Genomic DNA, 23,536 nt, shown 5'->3' with positions numbered 1-23,536 from the left:
AGAGTGTTTTCAACCTGCTGAATTAAAAGAAAAGTTTAATTCTGTGAGATGAATCCAAACATCACAAAGTGGTTGCACAGATAGCTTCTTCATAGTTTCAATCAGGGGATATTTGGTTTTTCCCCATATGACTCAATGGGCTCCAAAGTGTCCCTTTGCAGATTCTCCAGAAAGAGTGTTTCCAACATGCTGAATCAAAAGAAAGGGTCAATTCTGTGAGATGAATCCACACATAACAAACCAGTTTCAAAGACAGCTTCCTTCTAATTTTCATCTGGGGATGTTTAGTTTTTCCTCGTCTGCCTCAATGGACTCCTAATTGTCTCTTGCAGGTTCTCCAAAAAGAGTTTTTCCAAACTGCTAAATCAAAAGAAAGGTTTAACTCTGTGATATGAATCCATACATCAAAAAGCAGTTTTGCAGACAGTTTCTTTTTCATTTTTATCTGAGGATATTCTGTTTTTGCCCATTGGTCTCAATGGGCTACTAAATGTCCTTTTGCAGATTCTCCAAAAAGAGTGTTTCAAACATGCTGAATCAAAAGAAAGGGTCAATTCTGTGAGATGAATCCACACATAACAAACCAGTTTCAAAGACAGCTTCCTTCTAATTTTCATCTGGGGATGTTTAGTTTTTCCTCGTCTGCCTCAATGGACTCCTAATTGTCTCTTGCAGGTTCTCCAAAAAGAGTTTTTCCAAACTGCTAAATCAAAAGAAAGGTTTAACTCTGTGATATGAATCCATACATCAAAAAGCAGTTTTGCAGACAGTTTCTTTTTCATTTTTATCTGAGGATATTCTGTTTTTGCCCATTGGTCTCAATGGGCTACTAAATGTCCTTTTGCAGATTCTCCAAAAAGAGTGTTTCAAACATGCTGAATCAAAAGAAATATTTAATTCAGTGAGATGAATTCATGCATCACAAAGCAGTTTCACAGATATGTTCTTTCTAGTTATTATCTGTGAACATTCAATTTTGCACCTAAGCCTCAATGGGCTCTTAAATGTTCTCTTGCAGATTCTCAAAAAGAGTGTTTCCAAACTGCTAAAACAAAAGAAACCTTTAACTCTGTAATGAATCCACACATCACAAATCAGTTTCACGGATAGGTTCTTTCTAGTTTTTATTTGGGGATATTCAGTTTTTCTCCATAAATGTCAATGGGCTATGAAATGTCTTTTTGCAGATTCTCCAAAGAATGTTTCCAACCTGCTGAATCAAAAGAAAGGTTTAACTCAGTGAGATGAATCCAAAAATCAGAAAGCAGTTTGACAAATTGCTTCTTTCAAGTTTTTATCTGGTGATATTTATTTTCCCTTAAAGGCCTCAATGGGCTCCCAAATGTCTCTTCGCCGATTCTCCAAAAAGACTGTCTCCAACCTTCTGAAACAACAGAAATATTTAACTCCGTGAGATGAATCCACACATCTCAAAACAGTTTCAAAAATAGCTTCTTACTAGGTTTTTTGAAGGGAGGATATTTGGTTTTGCCCCATACGCCTGAATGGGCTCCTAAATGTTTTTTCACAGATTCTGCATAAAGAGAGTTTTCAACCTGTTGAATCAAAAGAAATGTTTAACTCTGTGATAAGAATCAACACATTACAAAACAGTTTTACAAAGAACTGCTTTCTAGTTTTTATCTGGGGATATTTTGTTTTGACCCATAGGTCTCAATGGGCTTCAAAATGTCCCTTTGCAGTCTCCAAAAAGAGTGTTTCAAGCCTGCTGAATAAAAAGAATGGTTTAACTCTGTGAGATTAATTCACATATCACAAAATAATTTCACGGATGGCTTCTTTCCTGTTTTTATATTAGGACATTTTGTTTCTTCCTATAGGCCTCAATGGGCTCCCAATGTCCCTTCCACATTCTCCAAAAAGAGTGTTTCCTCCCTGCTAAATAAAAAGAAAGGTTTAATGCTGTGAGATGAATCCATGCTTCACAAAGAAGTTTCATAAATAGACTCCTTTTAGTTTTCATCTGGGGATATTCAGTTTTTCCTCTTAGGCCTCAAAGGGCTTCCAAATGTCCCTTCACAGATTCTACAAAAAGAGTGTTGGTAAATTGCTGAATCAAGGCAAAGGTTTACCTCTGTGAGATAATTTCATACATCACAAAGCACTGTAACAGATAGAACTTTTTTCTAAGTTTTATCTGTGGATATTCTACTTTCCACATAAGTCTCATTTGCTTCCAAATGGCCCTTCACAGATTCTCCAGTAGAGTGTTTCCAAACTTATGAGCCACAAGAAAGGTTTCACTCTGTGACATTAATCCACACATCACAAAGCAGGTTCACAGATATCTTCTTTCTGGTCTTTATCTAGGGAATTTGCTTTTGTCCCATAAGCCTCAATGGACTCCAAAATGTCCCTTCACAGATGTTTTAAAAAGAATGTTTCCAACCTGCTTAATCAAAACAAACTTTTATCACTGTGAGATGAATCCATGCATCATGAAGCAGTTTGACAAGTAGCTTCTGTTCAGTCTTTATATGCAATGGTCTCCAAAATGTCCCTCACAGATTTTACAAAAAGAGTGTTTCCAACCTGCTCAATCAAAAGAAAAGTTTAACTCTGTGACATGAATCCACATATGACAAAGCAGTTTCACAGATAGCTTCTTTCTAGTTTTCATCTGGGGATATTTGACTTTGCCCCATAGGCCTCAATGGGCTCCAAAATGTCCTTTTGCAGATTCCTCAAAAAGAGTGTTTCCAACCTGCTGAATCAAAAGAAACTTTTATCTCTATAACATGAACCCACATATCACAGAGCTGTTTTGCAGACAATTTCTTTGTAGTTTTTATATGGGTATATTAAATTTTTACTCTTAGGCATCAATGAGTTCCCAAATGTCTTTTTGTAGATTCTCCAAAAAGAATGTTTCCAACCTGCTGAGTCAAAAGAAACGTTTAACTCTGTGAGATGAATCCACACATCAGAAAGCAGATTCACAGATAGCTTCTTTCTAGTTTCTATCTGGGGGTATTCTGTTTTTCCCCATAGGCCTCAAAGGGCACCCAAACGTTTCTTTGCCAATTCTCCAAAACAAGGGTTTTTAACCTCCTTAATCAAAAAGATGGTTTAACTCAGTGAGATAATCCACACTTAACGAAGCAGATTCACAGAAAGGTACTTTCTAGCTTTTATCTGGGGATATTTTGTTTTTGCCCCCTAGGCCTCAATGGACTCCACAATATCCCTTCACAGATTAACCAAGCAGAGTGTTTCCAACCTGCTAAATCAAAAGAAAAATTACTCTATGAGATAAATCCACACATCACAAGACAGCTTCACAGATAGTTATTTTTTTCTAGTTTTTATCTGGGGATATTTGATTTTTCCTTATAGCCCCCAATGGGCTCTGTAATATGTCCCTTTGTGAATTATCCAAAAAAAGTTTCCAATATACTGAATCAAGACAAAAGATTAACCTTGTGAGATGAATCCACACATCAAAAACCAGTGTCACAGATAAATTCTTTCTAGATTTTATCTGGGGATGTTTGGTTTTTCCCCATAAGCCTCAATGGGCTCCTAAATGTCCCTTCACAGATACTCCAAAAAAGGTATACAGCATGCTGAATCTACATAAAACTATGACTCTGTGAGATGAATCTACACATAACAAAGCAGTTTCACAGATACCTTCTTTCTCGTTTTTTTCTGGGGATATTTGAATTTTTCCTTTAGGCTTCAAGGAGCTCCCACATGTCTTCTCAGAGATTCTCGACAAAAGTGTTTCCAAACTGCTGAATCAACAGAAAGGTTTAACTCTGTGAGATGAATCCACACATCACAAAGCAGTTTCACAGACAGCTTCTCTTCAGTTTTTGTCTGAGGATATAAGTTTTTCTCCATAGGTCTCAATGGGCTCCCAAATGTCCCTTCAGAGATTCTCCATAAAACATGTTTCCAAACTGCTGAATCAAAAATAAGGCTTAACTCTGTGCAATGAGTCCACACATCACAAAGCAGTTTCACAGATAGCTTCTTTCTAGTTTTTATTTGAGGATATTCCATTTATCCCAATAGGACCAGTGGGCTTTCAAATGTCCAATTTTAAATGGCACAAAAAGAGTGTTTCCATCCTGCTGAATCAAGACAAAAGTTTAACTCTGTAACATGAATCCACACATCACAAAGTAGTTTCAAATTAGCTGCTATTTTATATCTAAGGATATTCTGTTCTTCCCCAAGGACCTCAACGGCCTCCCAAATGTCTCTTCACAGATAATACCAAAAAAAAGTGTTTCCAATGTGCTGAATTAAGAGACAGCTTTAATTATTTGAGATGAACCCAAGCATCAAAAACAATTTCACATATAGCTTCTTTCCAGTTTATATCAGGGTATATTCAATTTTGCCTCATAGGTCTCAATAATCTCCCAAATGTCCATTTTCAGAGTCTCCACAAAGAGTGTCTCCACCTACTGAATCAAAATAAAATGTTTAGCCCTGTGAGATGAATCCACACATCACAAATACTTTGAATTGATAGATTCTTTCTAGTTTTTTTTCTGGGATATTGGGTTTTTCCCCATAGGTCTCAATGGACTTCCAATTGTCCCTTTGCAGATTTTTCAAATTCTCTCAAGTTTTCTTCTGGGGATATTTAGTTTTTCATTTTGGCGTCAATGGGGTCCCAAATAGTCCTTCACATATTCTTCAAAAATAGTGTTTCCAACCTGTTACATCAAAAGAAAGTTTTAACTCTGTGAGATGAATCCACACATCACAAAGCGGTTTCACAGATAGCTTCTTTCTATCTAGTATTCATCTGGAAATATTCAGTTTTGCTACTAGGCCTCAATGGGCTACAGAATGTCCCTTTGAAGATTCTACAAAAGAGTGTTTCCAGCCTGCTGAATCAAAAGAAGGATTTAACTCTGTGAGATGAATCTACACATCAGAAAGCAGTTTCACAGATAGCTTCTTTCTAGTTTTTTATCTAGGGATGTTCTGTTTTGCCCCATGGACTTCAATGGACCCCAAAATATCCCTTTGCAGATTCTGCAAAAATAATGTTTCCAATCTTTTGAATCAAGAGAAAGGTTTAATTATTTGAGCTGCATCCAGACATCACAAAGCAGTTTCGCAGATCTCTTCTTTCTAGTTTTTATTTGGAGATAATCCATTGTATCCATATGCCTAAAAGGGCTCCAATATATGTCTTCACAGATTCTCCACAAAGAATGTGTCCAATCTGTTGAATCAAGAGAAATACTTAACTCTCTGAGATGAATCCACACATCACAAAGCAGCTTCACAGAGATCTTCTTTCTAGTTTTTATTTTAGGACATTCAGTATTTCCTCATAGTCTTCAGTCGGCTCCCAAATGTCATTTCACAGATTCTGCAGTGAGAGTATTTCCAACCTGCTGAAATAAAAGAAAGGTTTAACTCTGGGAGCTGAGTCCACACATCACAAGGCAGTTTCACAGAGAGTTTCTTTCTAGTTTCTATCTGGGGATATTCAGTATTTCCCCATTGACCTCAAAGGACTCCCAAAAGTCCCTTCAAAGATTATTCAAAAAGAGTTTTTCTAAGCTGCTGCATCAAAAGAATGGTTTAACACTGTGATGTGAATCCACACATCACAAAGCAGTTTCACAAATAGTTTCTTTCTAGTTTTTATCTAGGGATATACAGTTTTTCTTCATAGGTCTCAACGGGCTCCCTAATGTCTCTCTTCAGACTATCCATAAAGAGTATTTCCAACCTGCTGAATCAAAAGAAAGGCTTAAATCCGTAAGATGAATCAACACATGAAAAAGCAGTTTCACAGATAGCTTCTTTCTAGTTTTTATCTTGGGATATTTGTTGTTTCCCCAAAGGCCTAAAAGTGTTCCAAAATTTCCCTTCCCAGCTTGTACAAAAAAAAAATTTTCAACCTGCTGAATCAAAAGAAAAATTTAACTCAGTGAAATGAATTCACACACCACAAAACAATTTCACTGATAGCTTCTTTCTAGTTTTTATCTGGGCATATACAGTTTTTTCATAAGCTCTAATGGGCTTTCAAATATCTCTTCACAGATTCTCCAAAAAGAGTGTTTACAGTCTGTTTAATCAAAAGAAAGTTTTAACACTGTGAGACATATCCACACATCACAATGCAGTTTCACACATAGATTCTTTCTGGTTTTTATCTGGGGATATTCATTTTTTCCCCATATGTCACAATGGACTCTCAAATTCCCCTTCACAGATACTTCAAAAAGAGTGTTTCCAACGTACTGAATGATAAGAAAGTTTTAGCTCTGTGAGATGATTCCATAAATCAAAAAGCAGTTTTACAGGTACCTTCTTTCTAGATTTTAATTGGAGATACTCTGTTTTTCAACAACATCCTAAATGGACTCCCAAATGTCCCTTCACATAATCTACAAAAAGAGTGTTTCCAACCTGCTGAATCAAAAGTAAGGTTAAACTCTGTGAGATGAATTCCCATTTTACTAAGCAGTTTCACAGATAGCTTCTTATAGTTTTAATCTGAGGATAGTCGGTTTTATCCCATGGCCTCAATGGACACCAACATGTCCCTTCTCAGATTCTCCAAAAAGTGTGCTTTCAACCTGCTGGATCAAAAAAAAAAAAAAAAAAAAAAAAGAAAAGGTTTAATCCTATGAGATAGATCCACACATCGGAAAGCAGTTTTACAGATAGCTTCTTTTAGTTTTAAATTGGGATATTCTCTTTTTCCCCATAGGGCCCAATGGGCTCCCAAATGTCCGTTTGTAGATTCTCCACAAAGAATGCTTCCAACCTGCTGAATGAAAACAAAGGTTTAAGTTTGTGAGATGAATCCACACATCACAAAGTTGTTTCACAGATAGCTTCATTCATGTTTTATATGGTGATATTCAGATTTTCCCTATAGGCCTAAATGGGATCCCAAATTACCCTTCACAGATTGTAGGACAACAATGTTTCCAACTGCCGAATCAAAAGAAAGATGTAACTCTGTGATATGAATCCACACATCCCCAGGCAGTTTCACAGATAGCTTCTTTCTAGTTTTTATTTCGGGATATTCCGTTTATCTCCATAGGCCTCAGTTGACTCTAAAATGTCACTTTGCAGATTCTAGAAAAAGAGCGTTACTAACCTGCTGAATGAAAAGAAAGGCTTATCTTTGTGTGATGAATCCACATGTCACAAAGCCATTTCACAGATAGCTTCTTTCTAATTTTTACATATGGATATTCGGTTTTTCCCCAATGGCCTCAATGAGCTATCAAATATCCTTTTACAGATACTCCAAAAACAGTGCTTCCAATGTGTTGAATGAATAGAAATGTTTATTGCTGTCAGATGAATCTACATATCACAAAAAAGTTTCACACCTTGCTTCTTTTAGTTTTTACCTGGGCATTTTCTATTTTTCCCCTCAGGCTTCAATTGGCTCCAAAATGTCACTTTGTAGATTCTCCAAATAGAGTGTTTCCAACTTTTGGAATCAAAAGAAAGATTTAACGCTGTGAGATGAATCAACATATTACAAAGCAATTTGACAGATAGCTTCTTTCTAGTTTTTACTTGGGTAATTCAGTTTTATTCATAGGCCTCAATGGGCCCACAAATGTCTCTTTAGAGATTCTACAAAAAGAGTGTTTCCAGTCTGCTGAAAAGAAAGATTTAACTCTGTGTGATGAATGCAAACATCATAAAGCAGTTTGACAGATTGCTCTTTCTAGGTTTCTCTGGGGACATTCGGTTTCTTCCTATAGGTCTCAATGATTTTTCAAATGTCCCTTAGCAGATTCTCCAAAAAGAGGTTTTCCAACCTACTGAATAAGCGAAAGGTTTAACACTGTGAGATGAATCCACACATTACAAAGCAGTTTAACAGATATCTTGTTTATTGTGCCTATCTGGGGATGTTCAGTCTTTTCTTGTAGGCCGTAATTGGCTCCTAAATGTCGTTTTGCAGATTCTCCAAAAAGAGTGTTTCCAACCTGCTGAATGAAAAGAAAGGATTAACTGTGTGAGATAAATCCACACGTCATAAGTCAGCTTCACAGATAGCTTCTTTTGAGATTTAATCTGAGGATATTAATCTTTTCCCCTTAGGCTGCAATGAGCTCCTAATTCTCCAAAAAGAGTGTTTCCACCTGCTGAATCAAAAGAATGGTTTACTTTTTTTTTTTTTTTTTTTGAGACGGAGTCTCACTCTGTCGCCCGGGCTGGAGTGCAGTGGCCGGATCTCAGCTCACTGCAAGCTCCGCCTCCCGGGTTTACGCCATTCTCCTGCCTCAGCCTCCTGAGTAGCTGGGACTACAGGCGCCAGCCACCTCGCCCGGCTAGCTTTTTTTGTATTTTTTAGTAGAGACGGGGTTTCACCATGTTAGCCAGGATGGTCTTGAACTCCTGACCTCGTGATCTGCCCGTCTCGGCCTCCCAAAGTGCTGGGATTACAGGCTTGAGCCACCGCGCCCGGCCAAGAATGGTTTACTTTTGTGAGATAAATCCACACATCATGAAGAAGTTTCACAGAAAATTCTTTCTAGTTTGTATCAGAGAATATTTGGCTTCTCCTGATAGACCTCAATGGACTCCCAAGTGTTGATTCACAGGTTCTCCAAAGAAGAGTGGTTTCAATGTGCTAAATCAAATGAAAGGTTTAACATTGTGAGATTAATCCATCCATCACAAAACAGTTTCACAGAAAACTTCTTTCTAGTTTTTATCTGGAGACATTTGCTTTTTATCCTTAGGCCTCAATGCACACTCAAATGTCCCTTTGCAGATTCTCCAAAAGAGTGATTCCAACTTGTTGAATCAAAAGAAAGTTTTAACACTGTGACTTGAATACACACATCACAAAGTAGTTTCCCAGATCGCTCTTTTCTTGTTTTTATCTGGGGATATTTGGTTTTTCCCTTTAGGCTTCAATGGGCTCTTAAAAGTCCACTCGCAGATTCTGTAAAAAATGTTTCCAACCTGTTGAAGCAAAGGAAAGGTTTAACTGTTAGATATGAATCCAAATTTCACAAAGTAGTTTCACAGGTTTCTTCTTTCTACTATCTATCTGGGGATATTCAGTTTTTCATCATAGCCATCAATGGGCTCCAAAATGTCCCTTTGCAAATTCACTGAAAAGAGTGTTTCCAACCTACTGAACCACCAGAAAGGTTTAACTCTATGAGATGAATCCACATATCACAAAGCACTTTCCCAGATTGCTCCTTCTATTTGTTATCTGTGAATATTCAGTTCTTTTCAAGAAGCCAAAGTAAGTTCCCTTTTATTTGCAGATTCTAGCAAATAGGTTTTCCAACCTGCTGAAACAAAATAAAGGTTTAACACTGTGAGATGAATCCATACAGCACAAAGCAGTTTCAAAGACAGGTTCTTTCTAGTTTTTACCTGGGGATATTCTGTTTTTCCACATAGGCCTTAATATGCTGCCAAATGTTTTTTTCAGATCCTCTAAAAAGAGTGTTTCCAGCCTGCTGGATCAATAGAAAAATTTGACTCTGTGAGAATAGTCCACCTATCCCAAAGCAGTTTCACAGGCAGCTTCTTTCTACTTTTTTTCAGTGGATATTCAGTTTTTCTGCATAGGCCTCAAAGTGCTCCCAAATGTACCTCCAAAGATTCTTCATGAAAAGTTTTTTCAGCCTGTTTAATCAAAAGAAAGTTTGCACTCAGTGAGATGAATCAATGTATCACAAATCAATTTCACAGATAGCTTCTTGCCAGTTTTTATGTGGATACATTCTGTCTTTCTCCATAGGCTTCAATGGGCTTCCCAATCTCCCTTAGCAGATTCTCCATAAAGAATGTTTCCAACCTGCTAAATCAGAAGAAAAGTTTGTCTCTGTGGGATGAATGAGTACATTACAAAACAGTCTAACAGATTGATTCTTTCTAGTTTTTATATAAGGATATTCTGATTTTTCCCTTAGGCCTCAATGGGCTCCCAAATGTCTCTTCACAGATTCTCCAGAAAGAGTGTTTCCAACCTGCTGAATCAAAGGAGATATTTGACTCCATGAGATGAATCCACACATCACAAAGCAATTTCACAGATAACTCTTTCTACGTTTCTAGAGGTATTCGATTATTGCCCATAGGCCCCAATGGGCACCCTAATGTCCCTTCACAGATTCTCCAAAAGGAGTGTTTCCAACGTGCTGAATCAAAGGAAAGCATTAACTCTGTGAGATGAATGCACACATCACAAAACAGTTTCACAGGTAGCATTTTTATAGTCTTTATCTGGGGATATTTAGTTTTTTCCCATAGGCCTCAATGGGCTCCCAAATGTTCCTTAATGGATTCTCACAAAAAAGTATTTTTAATCTGTGGAAACTAAAGAATGGTTTAACTCTGGGAGATGTATGCCTATATCACAAAGCAGTTTCACAGATAGTTCCTTTCTAGGTTTTATCTGCGGTTATTCAGTTTTTCCCTTCAGGCCTAAATAAGCTTTCAGAAGTCATTTTGCAGATTCTACAAAAAGAGTGTTTCCAACCTACTGAATCAAAAGAGAGGTTTACTTCTGTGAGATGAATTTACACATAGCAAATCTGTTTCACAGGTAGATTCTTTCTAGTTTTATTCTGGGGATATAAGGTTTTTCCACATGGGCCTCAATGGTCTTCCAAATATACCTTGACAGTTACTCCAAAAAAACTATTTCCAACCTGTTGATTCAAAAGAAAGCATTAGCTCTGTGAGATGAATCCATACGTCACAAAGCAGTATCACAGATAGCTTCTATATAGTTTTTACTGGGGGTATCCTGGTTTTCAACCTATGCCTCAATGGGTTCCCAAAAGTCCCTTAGAAGATTCTCCAAGTGTTTCCAACCTGCTGAATCAAAAGAACGATTTAACCCATAAGCTTCAATCGCTCCTATATATCCCAAATAGAATCCCAAATTGGATTCTCCTAAAAGAGTGTTTTCAAATTGCTGAATCAAAATAAGGGTTTAAGATGTAAGATGAACCCACACTTCACAAAGTACTTTCACAGATAGCTTCTTTCTGCTTTTTATCTGGGGATACTCAGTTTTTCCCCACAGGTCTCAATGGGCTCCAAAATTTCCCTGCGTGTATTCTAAAAAAAGAATGTTTCCAATATGCTGTATCAAATTAAAGTTGTTGTTGTTTTTTTTTTTTTTTTGAGGCGGTGTCTCGCTCTGTCACCCGGACTGGAGTGCAGTGGCTGGATCTCAGCTCACTGCAAGCTCCGCCTCCCGGGTTCACGCCATTCTCCTGCCTCAGCCTCCCAAGCAGCTGGGACTACAGGCGCCCGCCACCTCGCCCAGCTAGTTTTTTTTTTTGTATTTTTAGTAGAGACGGGGTTTCACCATGTTAGCCAGGATGGTCTCGATCTCCTGACCTCGTGACCCGCCCGTCTCGGCCTCCCAAAGTGCTGGGATTACAGGCTTGAGCCACCGCGCCCGGCCCAAATTAAAGTTTTAACTCTGTGAAATGAATCCACACGTCAGAAAGCAGTCTCAGAGATAACTTCTTTCAAGTTTTTATCTGAGGATATTCATATTTTCCATATAGGCCTCAATGGTCTTCCACATTTGCATTCATAGATTTTCCAAAAAGAGTGTTTCCAACCTGCAGAATCAAAAGAAAGGTTTAACTTTGTGAGATGAATCCACACATCACAAAGGAGTTCATGTATATCTTCTTTCTAGTTTCCATCTGGGGATATTTCGTTTTTCCCTGTGGGCTTCAACGGGCTCTCAAATGTCCGTTTGCAGATTCTACAAAAAGTGGTTCCAACCTTCTGAATCAAAAGAAAGGTTTAATTCTGTGAGATGAATTAACACATCACAAAGCAGTTTCACAGATAGCTTCTTTCCAGTTTTTATCTGGGGTTATTCAGCTTTTCCCCTAAGGCCTCAATTGACTCCCAATTCCACTTCACAGAATCTATAGAGTGTTTCCAAACTGCTGAAGGAAAAGAATGGTTTTTCTCTTTGAAAAGAAATCACACACATGAAAGCAGTTTCATAGATAGCTAAATTCTAGCTTTTATTTGCAGATATTCAGTTTTTCCCCATAGGCCTCAATGGGCTCCCAATTGTCCCATCACAGATTCTCCAAAAAGAGTGTTTTCAACATGCTGAATCAAAATGAAGGTTTAACTCTGTATCATGAACCCCACATCACAAAGCTGTTTCACAGATAGTGCCTTTTCACTTTCTTATCTGGGATAAACAAAAGTTTAACAGATAGTTTCTTTGTACTTTTATCTAGGCATATTCTGATATTCCCCTTAGGCATCAATGGGCTCTTAAATGTGCCTTGCAGATTCTCCAAAAAGAGTATTTCCAACCTGCTGAATGAAAAGAAAGATTTAACTCTGTGATATGAATTCACACATCACACAGCAGTTTCAGAAATAGCTACTTTCTTTTCTTAACCTGGAGATATCGTGTTTTTCCTTGTAAGCCTCAAAGGGCTCCAATATGTCCCTTCACAGATTCTTCAAAAAGAGCATTTCCAACCTGCTAAATCAAAGGAAATTTTGAACTCTGTGAGATGAATCCACATATCACAAAGCAGTTTCACAGTTAGCTTCTTTTTTCATTTTTATCTGGGGATATTCACTTTTTTCCCATAGGTCTCAAAAAGCTACAAAATGCCCCTTCACAGATTGTCCAAAAAGAGGGTTTCCAACCTGCTCAATCAAAAGAAAGGTTTAACTCTGTGAGATGAATTCACACATCACAAAGGAGTTTCATAGATAACTCCTTTCTAGTTTTTATCTGGGGATATTCTCTTTTCCTCATATTCATCAATGGGCTCACAAATGTACCTACACATATTCTCCAAAAAGAGTGTTTCCAACCTGCTGAATCAAAAGAAATGATTAATTCAGGGAGATGAATTTACACATCACAAAAAAGTTTCACTGGTAGCTTCTTTATAGTTTCCATCTCGGGATATTAAGCTTTTCCCCAGAGGACTAAATGGGTTACAAATTGCCCCTTCATAGATTCTCCACAAAAGCATTTCCAACCTGCTGAATCAAAACAAAGGTTTAACTCTGTGAGATGAATCCACACATCACAAAGTGGTTTTATAGATAACTTCCTATTAGTTTTTATCTGAAGATATTCAATTTTTCCCTATAGACCTCCAAGAGCTGTGAAAGGTCACTTCACAGGTTCTCCACAAACATTGCTTCCAACCTGCTGAATCAAAAGAAAGGTTTAACTCTATCAGATGAATACACATGTCACAAAGCAATTTCACACATAGCTTCTTTCTATTTTTGATCTAAGGATATTGTTTTTTCCCCCACAGGCCTCAATGGACTCCTGAATATTTCTCTGCAGATTCTCCAAATGAGTGTTTCCAACTTGTTAAATCAAAAGAAAAGTTTAACTATGTAAGATGAATCTACACATCTCAAAGCACTTTCACAGATAGATTCTTTCTAGTTTCTTTCTGGAGACATTCAGTTTTACCTCTAGGCCACTATAGGCTCCAAAATGTCTCTTTGCAGAGTCTACAAAAATAGTGTTTCCAATCTACTAAATCGAAGGAAAGTTTGAACTCTGTGAGATGAATCCACAAATCACAAAGCAGTTTCACAGATTCTTTCTCGTTTTTATCTGGGAATATTCAGTTTTTCCACATAGATCCCAAAAAGCTACCAAACGTCTCTTCACAGATTGCCCAAAATGATGTTTCCAACCTGCTGAATCAAAAGAAATGTTTAACACTGTGAGATGATTCATGAGTCACAAAGCAGTTTCACAGAGATCTCCTTTCTAATTTTTGTCTGGGGATATTCTCTTTTCTCCATATTCATTAATGGGGTTGCAAATGTCCCTTTGCATATTCTCCAAACAGAGTGTTTAAAACTAGCTGAATCAAAAGAAAGTTTTAATTCCGTGAGATAAATTTACAGATCACAAAGCAGTTTGACTGATAGCTTGTTTGTAGTTTCCATCTGGGGATATTTGGTTTTTCCCCATAGGCCTCAATGGGCTCCCAAATGTCCCTTCTCAGTTTCTACAAAATTATTGTTTTCAACCTGCTGAATCAAAAGAAAAATTTCACTCTATAACATGGATCCACACATCAAGAAGCACGTTACATATAGCTTATTTGTAGTTTTTTTTCTGGAAAGTTCAGTTTTTCCCAGTAGGACTCAATGGGCTCCCAGATGACTCTTCACAGAGTCTACAAAAAGAATGTTTCCAATATGCAGAATCCAAAGAAAGCTTTAAATCTGTGAGATGAATCCACACCCCATAAAGCAGTTTCACAGATAGCTTCTTGTTTTTATCTGCAGATATTCAGTTTTCCCCTTAGGCCTCTATGGACTTTAAAATGGCCCTTCGCAGATTCTCCAGAAAGAGTGTTTCCAACCTGCTGAATCAAAAGAAAGGTTAGCTCTGTGAGATTAATCCACACATCTCAAAGCAGTGTCACAAATAGCTTCTTTCCAGTTTTTATCTGGGGATACTCGGTTTGTCTCCCAAGCCTACATAGGCTGCAAAATATCTCTTCGCATATTCCACAAAAAGAGTGTTTCCAACCTGCTAAATCAAAGGAAAGGTTGAACTCTGTGAGATGAGTCCACAGATCACAAAGCAGTTTCACAGATAGCTTCTTTCTAGTTTTCTTCTTTCCCAAGTGTATCTCTGGGGATACACTGCTTTTCCCCATAGGACTGAATGGACTCCCAAACGTCCCTTTGCAGATACTCCAAAAAGGGTGTTTTCAACCTACTGAATCAAAAGAAAGATTTAACTCTGTGAGATGAATCCACACATCACAAAGAAGTTTCAAATACAGCTTCTGTTTAGTTTTTATCTGGAAATGTTTGGTTTTTCCCCATAAGCTACATTAGGCTCCCAAATGTACCCTCACAGATTCTCCAAAAAGAAGTGTTTCCAACCTGCTGAATCAAAAGAAAGATTTAACTCTGTGAGGTGAATACACACGTCCAAAAGGAGTTTCAAAGATAGATTCCTTTTAGTTTTTATCTGGAAATGCTCAGTTTTTCCCCATAGGCTACATTGGGCTCCCAAATGTCTCTTCACAGATTCTCCAAAAAAAGTGCTTCCAACCAGCTGAATTAAAACAAAGGTTTACCTCTGTGAGATGAATCCACACATCACAAAGTCGTTTCACAGATAACTTCTTTATATTTTTCATCTGGGGATATTATGATTTCCCCCATAGGCCTCAATGGGCTTTAAAGGATCCCTTCACAGATCCTCCAAAAAGTGTGTTTCCAACCTGCTGAATCAAAAGAAAGGTTTAACACTATGAGCTGAATTTACACATCACAAAGCAGTTTCACAGATACCTTTTTTGTGGTTGTTATCTGGGGATACTTAGTTTTTGTCCATTGGTCTCAAAAGGTCCCAAATACCCCTTCGCAGATTCTGCAACAAGAGTGTTTCCAACCTGTTGAATAAGAAGAAAAATTTACCTCTGTGAGATGAATCCACACATAAAAAGCAGTTTCACAAGCAGCCTTTTGTAGTTTTTATCTGGTGATATTCAATTTTTCCCCACAGGCCTTAAAGTTACCCAAATGTCTTCACAGATTCTCCAAAAAGAAGTGTTTCCAACCTGCTGAATCAAAAAACAGACTTAACTCTGTCAGATGAATCCACACATCACAAAACATTTTCACAGATAAATTCTTTCTAGTTTTTGTCTTGGGATATTCAGTTTTTCCCTATAGGCCTCAATGGGCTCCCATATGTCCCCTTGCAGCTTCTCAAAAAAGAGTGTTTCCAAGCTGCCTAATGAAAAGGAAAGTTTAACTCTATAAGATGAATCCAAATATCACAATGCAGTTTCACAGATAGCTTATTTTTGGTTTTTAACTGGGAATATTCTGTTTTTCTGCATAGGCCTCTGAGGCCTCATAAATGTCCCCGCACAATTTCTCCATAAAGAGTGTTTCTAACCTGCTGAATCAAAAAAAAAAAAAAATGTTTACACCTGGGAGATGTATCCACACATCACAAATCAGTTTCATGGACAGCTTCTTCTTGATTTTATCTGGGGATATTTGGTTGTTCCCCAGAGACCCCAATGGGCTCCCAAATGTACCTTCACAGATTCTCCAGAAAGAGTGTTTCCAACCTGCCGAACCAAAAAATGGTGCATCTCTGTGAGAAGAATCCACACATCACATCAGTTTTACAGGTAGCTTCTTTCTAGGTTCTATCTAGGTATATTCGGTGTTTCTCCATAGGCCTCAGTTAGCTCTTAAACGTTTCTTCACAGATACTCCAAAAAGAGTGTTTCCAAACTGTTCAATCAAAAGAAAGTTTTAACTTGGTGAGATAAATCCACACATCACAAAGTAGTTTCACAGATAGCTTCTTTTTAATTTTTATCTGGGAATATTCGATTTTTCTCCATAGGCCTCAATGGACTCAGAAATGTCACTTAGGAGATTCTCCAAAAACAGCCTTTCCAATCTGCTGAATCAAAAGAAAGGTTTAACTCTATGAGATGGATCAACACATCATGAAGCAGTTTCACAGATAGCTTCTTTCTAGTTTTTATGTGAGGATAGTCTGTTTTTCCAATAGGCCTCAGTAAGCTCCCAAATGTCCCTTCACAGATTCTCCACAAAGAATGTTTCCATATTGCTGAATCAAAAGAAAGGTTTAACTCTGCTAGATGAATCCACACATCTCGAAGCAGTTTCACAGGTAGCTTCTTTCTAGTTGTTATCTGGGGATACTTAGTTTTTGTCCATTGGTCTCAAAAGGTCCCAAATACCCCTTCGCAGATTCTGCAACAAGAGTGTTTCCAACCTGTTGAATAAGAAGAAAAATTTACCTCTGTGAGATGAATCCACACATAAAAAGCAGTTTCACAAGCAGCCTTTTGTAGTTTTTATCTGGTGATATTCAATTTTTCCCCACAGGCCTTAAAGTTACCCAAATGTCTTCACAGATTCTCCAAAAGGAGTGCTTCCAACCTGCTGAATCAAAAAACAGACTTAACTCTGTCAGATGAATCCACACATCACAAAACATTTTCACAGATAAATTCTTTCTAGTTTTTGTCTTGGGATATTCAGTTTTTCCCTATAGGCCTCAATGGGCTCCCATATGTCCCCTTGCAGCTTCTCAAAAAAGAGTGTTTCCAAGCTGCCTAATGAAAAGGAAAGTTTAACTCTATAAGATGAATCCAAATATCACAATGCAGTTTCACAGATAGCTTATTTTTGGTTTTTAACTGGGAATATTCTGTTTTTCTGCATAGGCCTCTGAGGCCTCATAAATGTCCCCGCACAATTTCTCCATAAGAGTGTTTCTAACCTGCTGAATCAAAAAAAAAAAAAATGTTTACACCTGGGAGATGTATCCACACATCACAAATCAGTTTCATGGACAGCTTCTTTCTTGATTTTATCTGGGGATATTTGGTTGTTCCCCAGAGACCCCAATGGGCTCCCAAATGTACCTTCACAGATTCTCCAGAAAGAGTGTTTCCAACCTGCCGAACCAAAAAATGGTGCATCTCTGTGAGAAGAATCCACACATCACATCAGTTTTACAGGTAGCTTCTTTCTAGGTTCTATCTAGGTATATTCGGTGTTTCTCCATAGGCCTCAGTTAGCTCTTAAACGTTTCTTCACAGATACTCCAAAAAGAGTGTTTCCAAACTGTTCAATCAAAAGAAAGTTTTAACTTGGTGAGATAAATCCACACATCACAAAGTAGTTTCACAGATAGCTTCTTTTTAATTTTTATCTGGGAATATTCGATTTTTCTCCATAGGCCTCAATGGACTCAGAAATGTCACTTAGGAGATTCTCCAAAAACAGCCTTTCCAATCTGCTGAATCAAAAGAAAGGTTTAACTCTATGAGATGGATCAACACATCATGAAGCAGTTTCACAGATAGCTTCTTTCTAGTTTTTATGTGAGGATAGTCTGTTTTTCCAATAGGCCTCAGTAAGCTCCCAAATGTCCCTTCACAGATTCTCCACAAAGAATGTTTCCATATTGCTGAATCAAAAGAAAGGTTTAACTCTGCTAGATGAATCCACACATCTCGAAGCAGTTTCACAGGTAGCTTCTTTCTAGTTGTTATCTGGGGATATGTGGGTTTTTTCCCACAGGCCAGAAAGGGCTCTCAAATGTTTCTTTGCAGATTCTTCAAGAAGAGTGTTTCCAACCTGCTGAATCAAAAGGAAAATTCATCTCTGTAAGATGAATCCATACATCACAAAGCAGTTTTAGAGACAGATTCTATTAGTATCTGGTGATATTCAGATTTTCCCCTTTGGTCTCCATGGGTTCCTGAATGTCCCTTTGCAAATTTTCCAAAAGAGTGTTGCCAACCTGCTGAATCAAAATAATGTTTTAACTCTGTGAGGTAAAAATACACATCACATCAGTTTCACACATAGCTTCTTTCGAGTTTCTTTCATGGTATATTCAGTTTTTCCTCATCGGCCTCAATGGGCTCCCAAATGTTCCTTCACAGATTCTCTAAAAAGAGTGTTTTCAACCTACTGAGTCAAAAGAAAGATTTAATTCTGTGAGATGAATCCACACATCACAAAGCAGTTTCACAGATGGCTTCTTTCTAGTTTTTATTTTGGGATATTTGGATATTTTCCATAAGCTACAACAGGCTCCCAAATGTCCCTTCATATATTCTGCCAAAAGTTTTCCAACCTGCTGAATCAAAAGAACTTTACAATTCCATGAGATGAATCCACACAGCCCAAAGTAATTTTACAGATAGTTTCCTTCCAGTTTTTATGTAAGGATATTCGGCTTTTCCTTATAGGCCTGAATGGGCTCCGAAATGTCCCATCACAGTTTTACCAAGACAAGTGATTCCATCCTGCTGAATCAAAAGTAAGTTTTAACTGTGTGGGAGGAATCCGCTCATCATAAAGCAGTTGGAATGACAGTTTTTTCTGGTTTTTATCTGGTGATACTCGGGTTTTTTTGATATATGCCTCGATGAGCTTTCAAATGTTCCTTCACCAATTATCCAAAAAGAATGTTTCCAACCAGCTGAATCAAATAAAAGGTTTAACTCTGTGAGATGAAAGCACATATCACAAAGCAGATTCACACAAAGCTTCTTTCCAGTATTTATCTGGGGACATTCCATTTTTCCCACAACCCTCAGTGGGCTCCCAAATATCCCTTCACAAATTCTGCAAAAAAGTGTTTTACAACCTGCTGAATGAAAAGAAAGTTTTAACTCTGTGAGATTAATGTACACCTCAGAAAGCAGTTTCACGGATAGTTTCTGATTTTTATCTGTGGATATTCGGTTTTTCCCCATAGGACTAAAAGAGATCCCAAATGTCCCTTCACAGATTCCCCAAAAAGATTGCTTCCAACTCACTGAATCAAAAGAAAGATTTAACTCTATGATATGAATCCGCACATCACAGAGCGGTTTCATGAATAACTCGTTTCTGGCTTTGATCTAGGGATATTTGGCTTTTCCCCATAGGCCTAAGTGGGCTTCCAAATGTCCTTTTAGAGATTCTCCAAAAAGCTTGTTTCCAACCTGCCTTATTAAAAGGAACTTTTAACTTTATGATTTGAATCCACACAGTACAAAGCAGTTTCACGGACAGCTTCTTTCTATTTTCTATCTAGGGATATTCAGTATATCACTAGAGGCCTCAATGGGCTCCCAAATATCTCTTAGCAGATTCTCCCAAAAGACTATTTCCAATCTACTGAATCAAAAGAAAGGTTTAGCTCTGTGAAATAAATTAACACAACACAAAGATCTTTCAAAGATAGCTTCTTTCTACTTTCTTTCAGGGGATATTCGGTTTCTCCTTGTAGACCTCAATGGGTTTCCAAATGTCCCTTCCCATATCCTCCAAAAAAAAAAGTGTTACGAACCTGCTGAAGCAAAACAAAAGTTTAACTCTGTGAGATAAATCCACAGAACACGAATCACAGATAGCTTCTTTCTAGCTTATATCTTGGTATATAGGGTTTTCCCCATAGGTCTCAGTGCGCTCCCAAGTGTTTCTTTGCAGATTCTTCAAAAAGAGTGTTTCCAGTCTTCTGCATCAAAAGGAAGGTTTAATTCTGTCAGATCAATCCACGCATCACAAAGCAGTTTCACAGACTGATTCTTTCTAGTTTTTATCTGGGAACATTCGGTTTTTCCCCATAGGTCACAATGGATTCCCAAATGTCCCCTCAAAAATCCTCCAAAAGGAATGTTTCCAACCTGCTGAATGAAAAGAAAATTTTAACTCTGTGAGACAAATCCACACATCACAAAGCAGTTTCAGAGATAGCTTCTTTCTATCTTTTATCTTGGAATATTTGGTTTTTCCCCAAAGGCCTCATGAGCTCTGAAATATTTCTTCATAAATTCTCAAAAAAAAAACGTGTTTCCAACGTACTGAATTAAAGAAAAGAAAGGTTTAACTCGTGAGATGAATCCACACATCACAAAGCAATTTCACGCCTAGCTTCTTTGAGGTAATGGGGATACTCTGTTTCTCCCCGTAGGCCTCAATTGGCTCCAAAATATCCCTTCAGAGATACTCCAAATAGAGTGCTTCCAACGTGCTGAACCACAAGAAAGGTTTAACGCTGTGAGGTGAATCCACATATTACAAAGCAGTTTCACAGATAGATTCTTTCTAGTTTTTATCTGGGGATTTTTCAGTTCTTTTCCATAGGCCTCAATTGGCTCCCAAATAGCTCTTTGCAGATTTTCCAAAAAGAGTGTTTCCAACCTGCTGACTAAATGAATGTTTTTAACTCTGGGAATATTCATTCGGTTCTTTTCCAGACGTCAAAATAAGCTTCCAAATGTTTCTTTGCAGATTCTACCAAAAGAGTTTATCCAACCTGCTGAAACAAAAGAAAGGTTTAATTATCTGAGATGAATCCATACAACAGAAACAGTTTCAAAGAAAGGTTCTTTCTGGTTTTTATCTGGGTATATTCAGTTTTTCCACATAGGCCTTAATTGGCTACCAAATGTTTCCTCGCAGATCCTCTAAAAAGAGTGTTTCTTACCTGCTGAATCAATAGAAAAATTTGACTCTGTAAGATGAATCCACACATCACAAAGCAGTTTCACAGATAGCTTCTCTCTAGTTTTTTTTTTTTTTTTTTTTTTTTTTCCTGGAGATATTCCGTTTTTTTTTCCCATAGGCCTCAATGTGCTCCCAAATGTCCCAACGAAGATTCCCCAAAAAGAGAGTTTCCAATCTGCTTAATCAAAATAATGGTTGCAGTCAGTGAAGTAAATCAACACATCACAAAGTAGTTTCACAGATAGCTTATTTCCAGTTTTTATCTGGGAGTATTCCGTTTTTCCCTGTAGGCTTCAGTGGGCTTCCAAAACTCCCTTAGCAGACACTCCAAGAGGAATGTTTTCAACCTGCTGAATCCAAAGAAAGATTTACCTCTGTGAGGTGAATCCATACATCACAAAGCAGTTGCATATCGCAAAGCAATTCCACATATAGCTTCTTTCTACTTTTTATCTGGGGATATTCTGTTTTTCACTATAGACTTCACTTGGTTCCCAAAAGTCCCTTTTCAGTTCTTACAAAAAGATTGTTTCCAACCTGGTGAATAAAAATAAATATTTAATCTGTGATATGAATGCACATGACACGAATTGTTTCACAGATAGTTTCCTTCTAATTTTGATCTGGAAATATTCACTTTTTCATTATAGGCCTCAAAGAGTTTTCAAATGCCCTTTTGCAGATTTTGCAAAGAGACTGTTTCCAACCTGATTAATCAAGAGAAAGTTTTAATGCTGTGAGATGAATCCACACATCACAAAGCAGTTTAACAGATAGCTTCTTTTTAATTTTCATCTTTGAATATTCAGTTTTTCCCCATAGGCCTCAATGGGCTCTCAAATGTCTATTTGCAGATCCTCTAAAACTAGTGTTTCCAACCAGCTGAATCAAAAGAAATTCTGTGAGATGAATCCACACATCACAAAGCAGTTTCTCTGATAGCTTCTGTCTAGTTTTTATCTGTGGATAAAATGTTTTTCCTCAGAGGCCTCAATGGGCTCCCAAATTTTCCTTTGCAGACACTCCAAAAAGAGTACTTCCAACCTGCTGAATAAAAAGAAAGGTTACACTATGTGAGATGAATAAACACACCACAAAGCAGTTTCACAGATAGCTTCCTGCTAGTTTTTCTCTGGAAAATTTGGTTTTTCCATTAGGCCCCAATAGTCTCCAAAATGTCCCTTCTCGGATGCTACAAAAATAATATTTCCAACCTGCTGATTCACATGAAAAGTTTTACTGTGTGAGATAAATCCACACATCAGAAAGTAGCTTCATATATAGCTTCTTTCTAGTTATTATCTGGGGACATTCGCTTTTTCACTATGGGCCTCAATGCACTCCCAAATGTTTCTTTGTAGATTCTCCAAAAAGAGTGATTCCAACCTGCTGAATTAAAAGAAAGTTTTAACTCTGTGACATGAATCCATACATCACAAAGCAGTTTCACAGACAGCTTCTTTCTGGTTTTTATCTGGAGATATTTGATTTTTCCCTTAGGCCACATTGGGCTCTTAAAAGTCCATTTGCAGATTCTTTAAAAAAAAGGGGGGGGGGTTTCCAACCTAATGAATCAAAAACGAAAGCTTTAACTGTGTAATATTAATCCAAAAATCACAAAGTTGTTTCACAGATAGGTTCTTCCTAGTATCTCTATGGCAATATTCACTTTTTCAGCATAGGCATCAATGGACTCCCAAATGTCCCCTTGCAAATTCTCGAAAAAGAGTGTTTACAACCTGATGAATCAATAGAAAGTCTTAACTCTGTGAGGTGAGTCCAGATATCACAAAGCACTTTCACAGATTGTTTCTTTCTAATTTTTATTTGTGGATATTCGACTATTCTCCAGAAGCCAAAATAAGATTCAAAATATTTATTTACAGATACTTCCAAAAGAATTTTTCCAACCTGCTGAAACAAAAGAAAGGTTTAAATCTGTGAAATAAATCCATAACAACACAAACCAGTTTCAAGGAAAGGATGTTTTTTCTAGTTTTTATCTGCAGATATTCAGTTTTTCCAAATAGACCTTAATGGGCTACAAAATGTTTCCTTGCAGATACTCTAAAAAAAGTGCTTCCAACCTGCTGAATCAATAGAAAGTTTTGACTCTGTGAGATGAATCCACGCATCAGAAATCAGTTTCACACATAGCTTCTTTCTAGTTTTTATCTGAGGATATTCAGGATTTTTCCCCTAGGCCTCAATGGGCACCAAAATGACCCATCACAGATTCTCCAAAAAGAGTGTTTTCAACTGGCTGAATGGAAAGAAAGGTTCAATTCTGTGAGATGAACACACACATCACAAACCAGTTGCACAAACAGCTTCTTTCTAGTTTTTATCTAGGGATATTTTGTTTTTCCCCATAGGCCACAAAGGGCTCCCAAATATCCCTTCACAGATTCTACCAAAAGAATATTTTTAAACAGCTGAATAAAAAAAAAAGATTTAACTCTGGGAGATGTATTTGCACATCACAAAGCAGTTTCACAGATAGATTCTTTCT

The sequence above is a fragment of the Trachypithecus francoisi genome, unplaced genomic scaffold (genome assembly GCF_009764315.1).
Source record: "Trachypithecus francoisi isolate TF-2019V2 unplaced genomic scaffold, Tfra_2.0 Lachesis_group9, whole genome shotgun sequence".
NCBI lineage: Eukaryota > Metazoa > Chordata > Mammalia > Primates > Cercopithecidae > Trachypithecus > Trachypithecus francoisi.
This window is presented reverse-complemented; position numbering follows the sequence as displayed.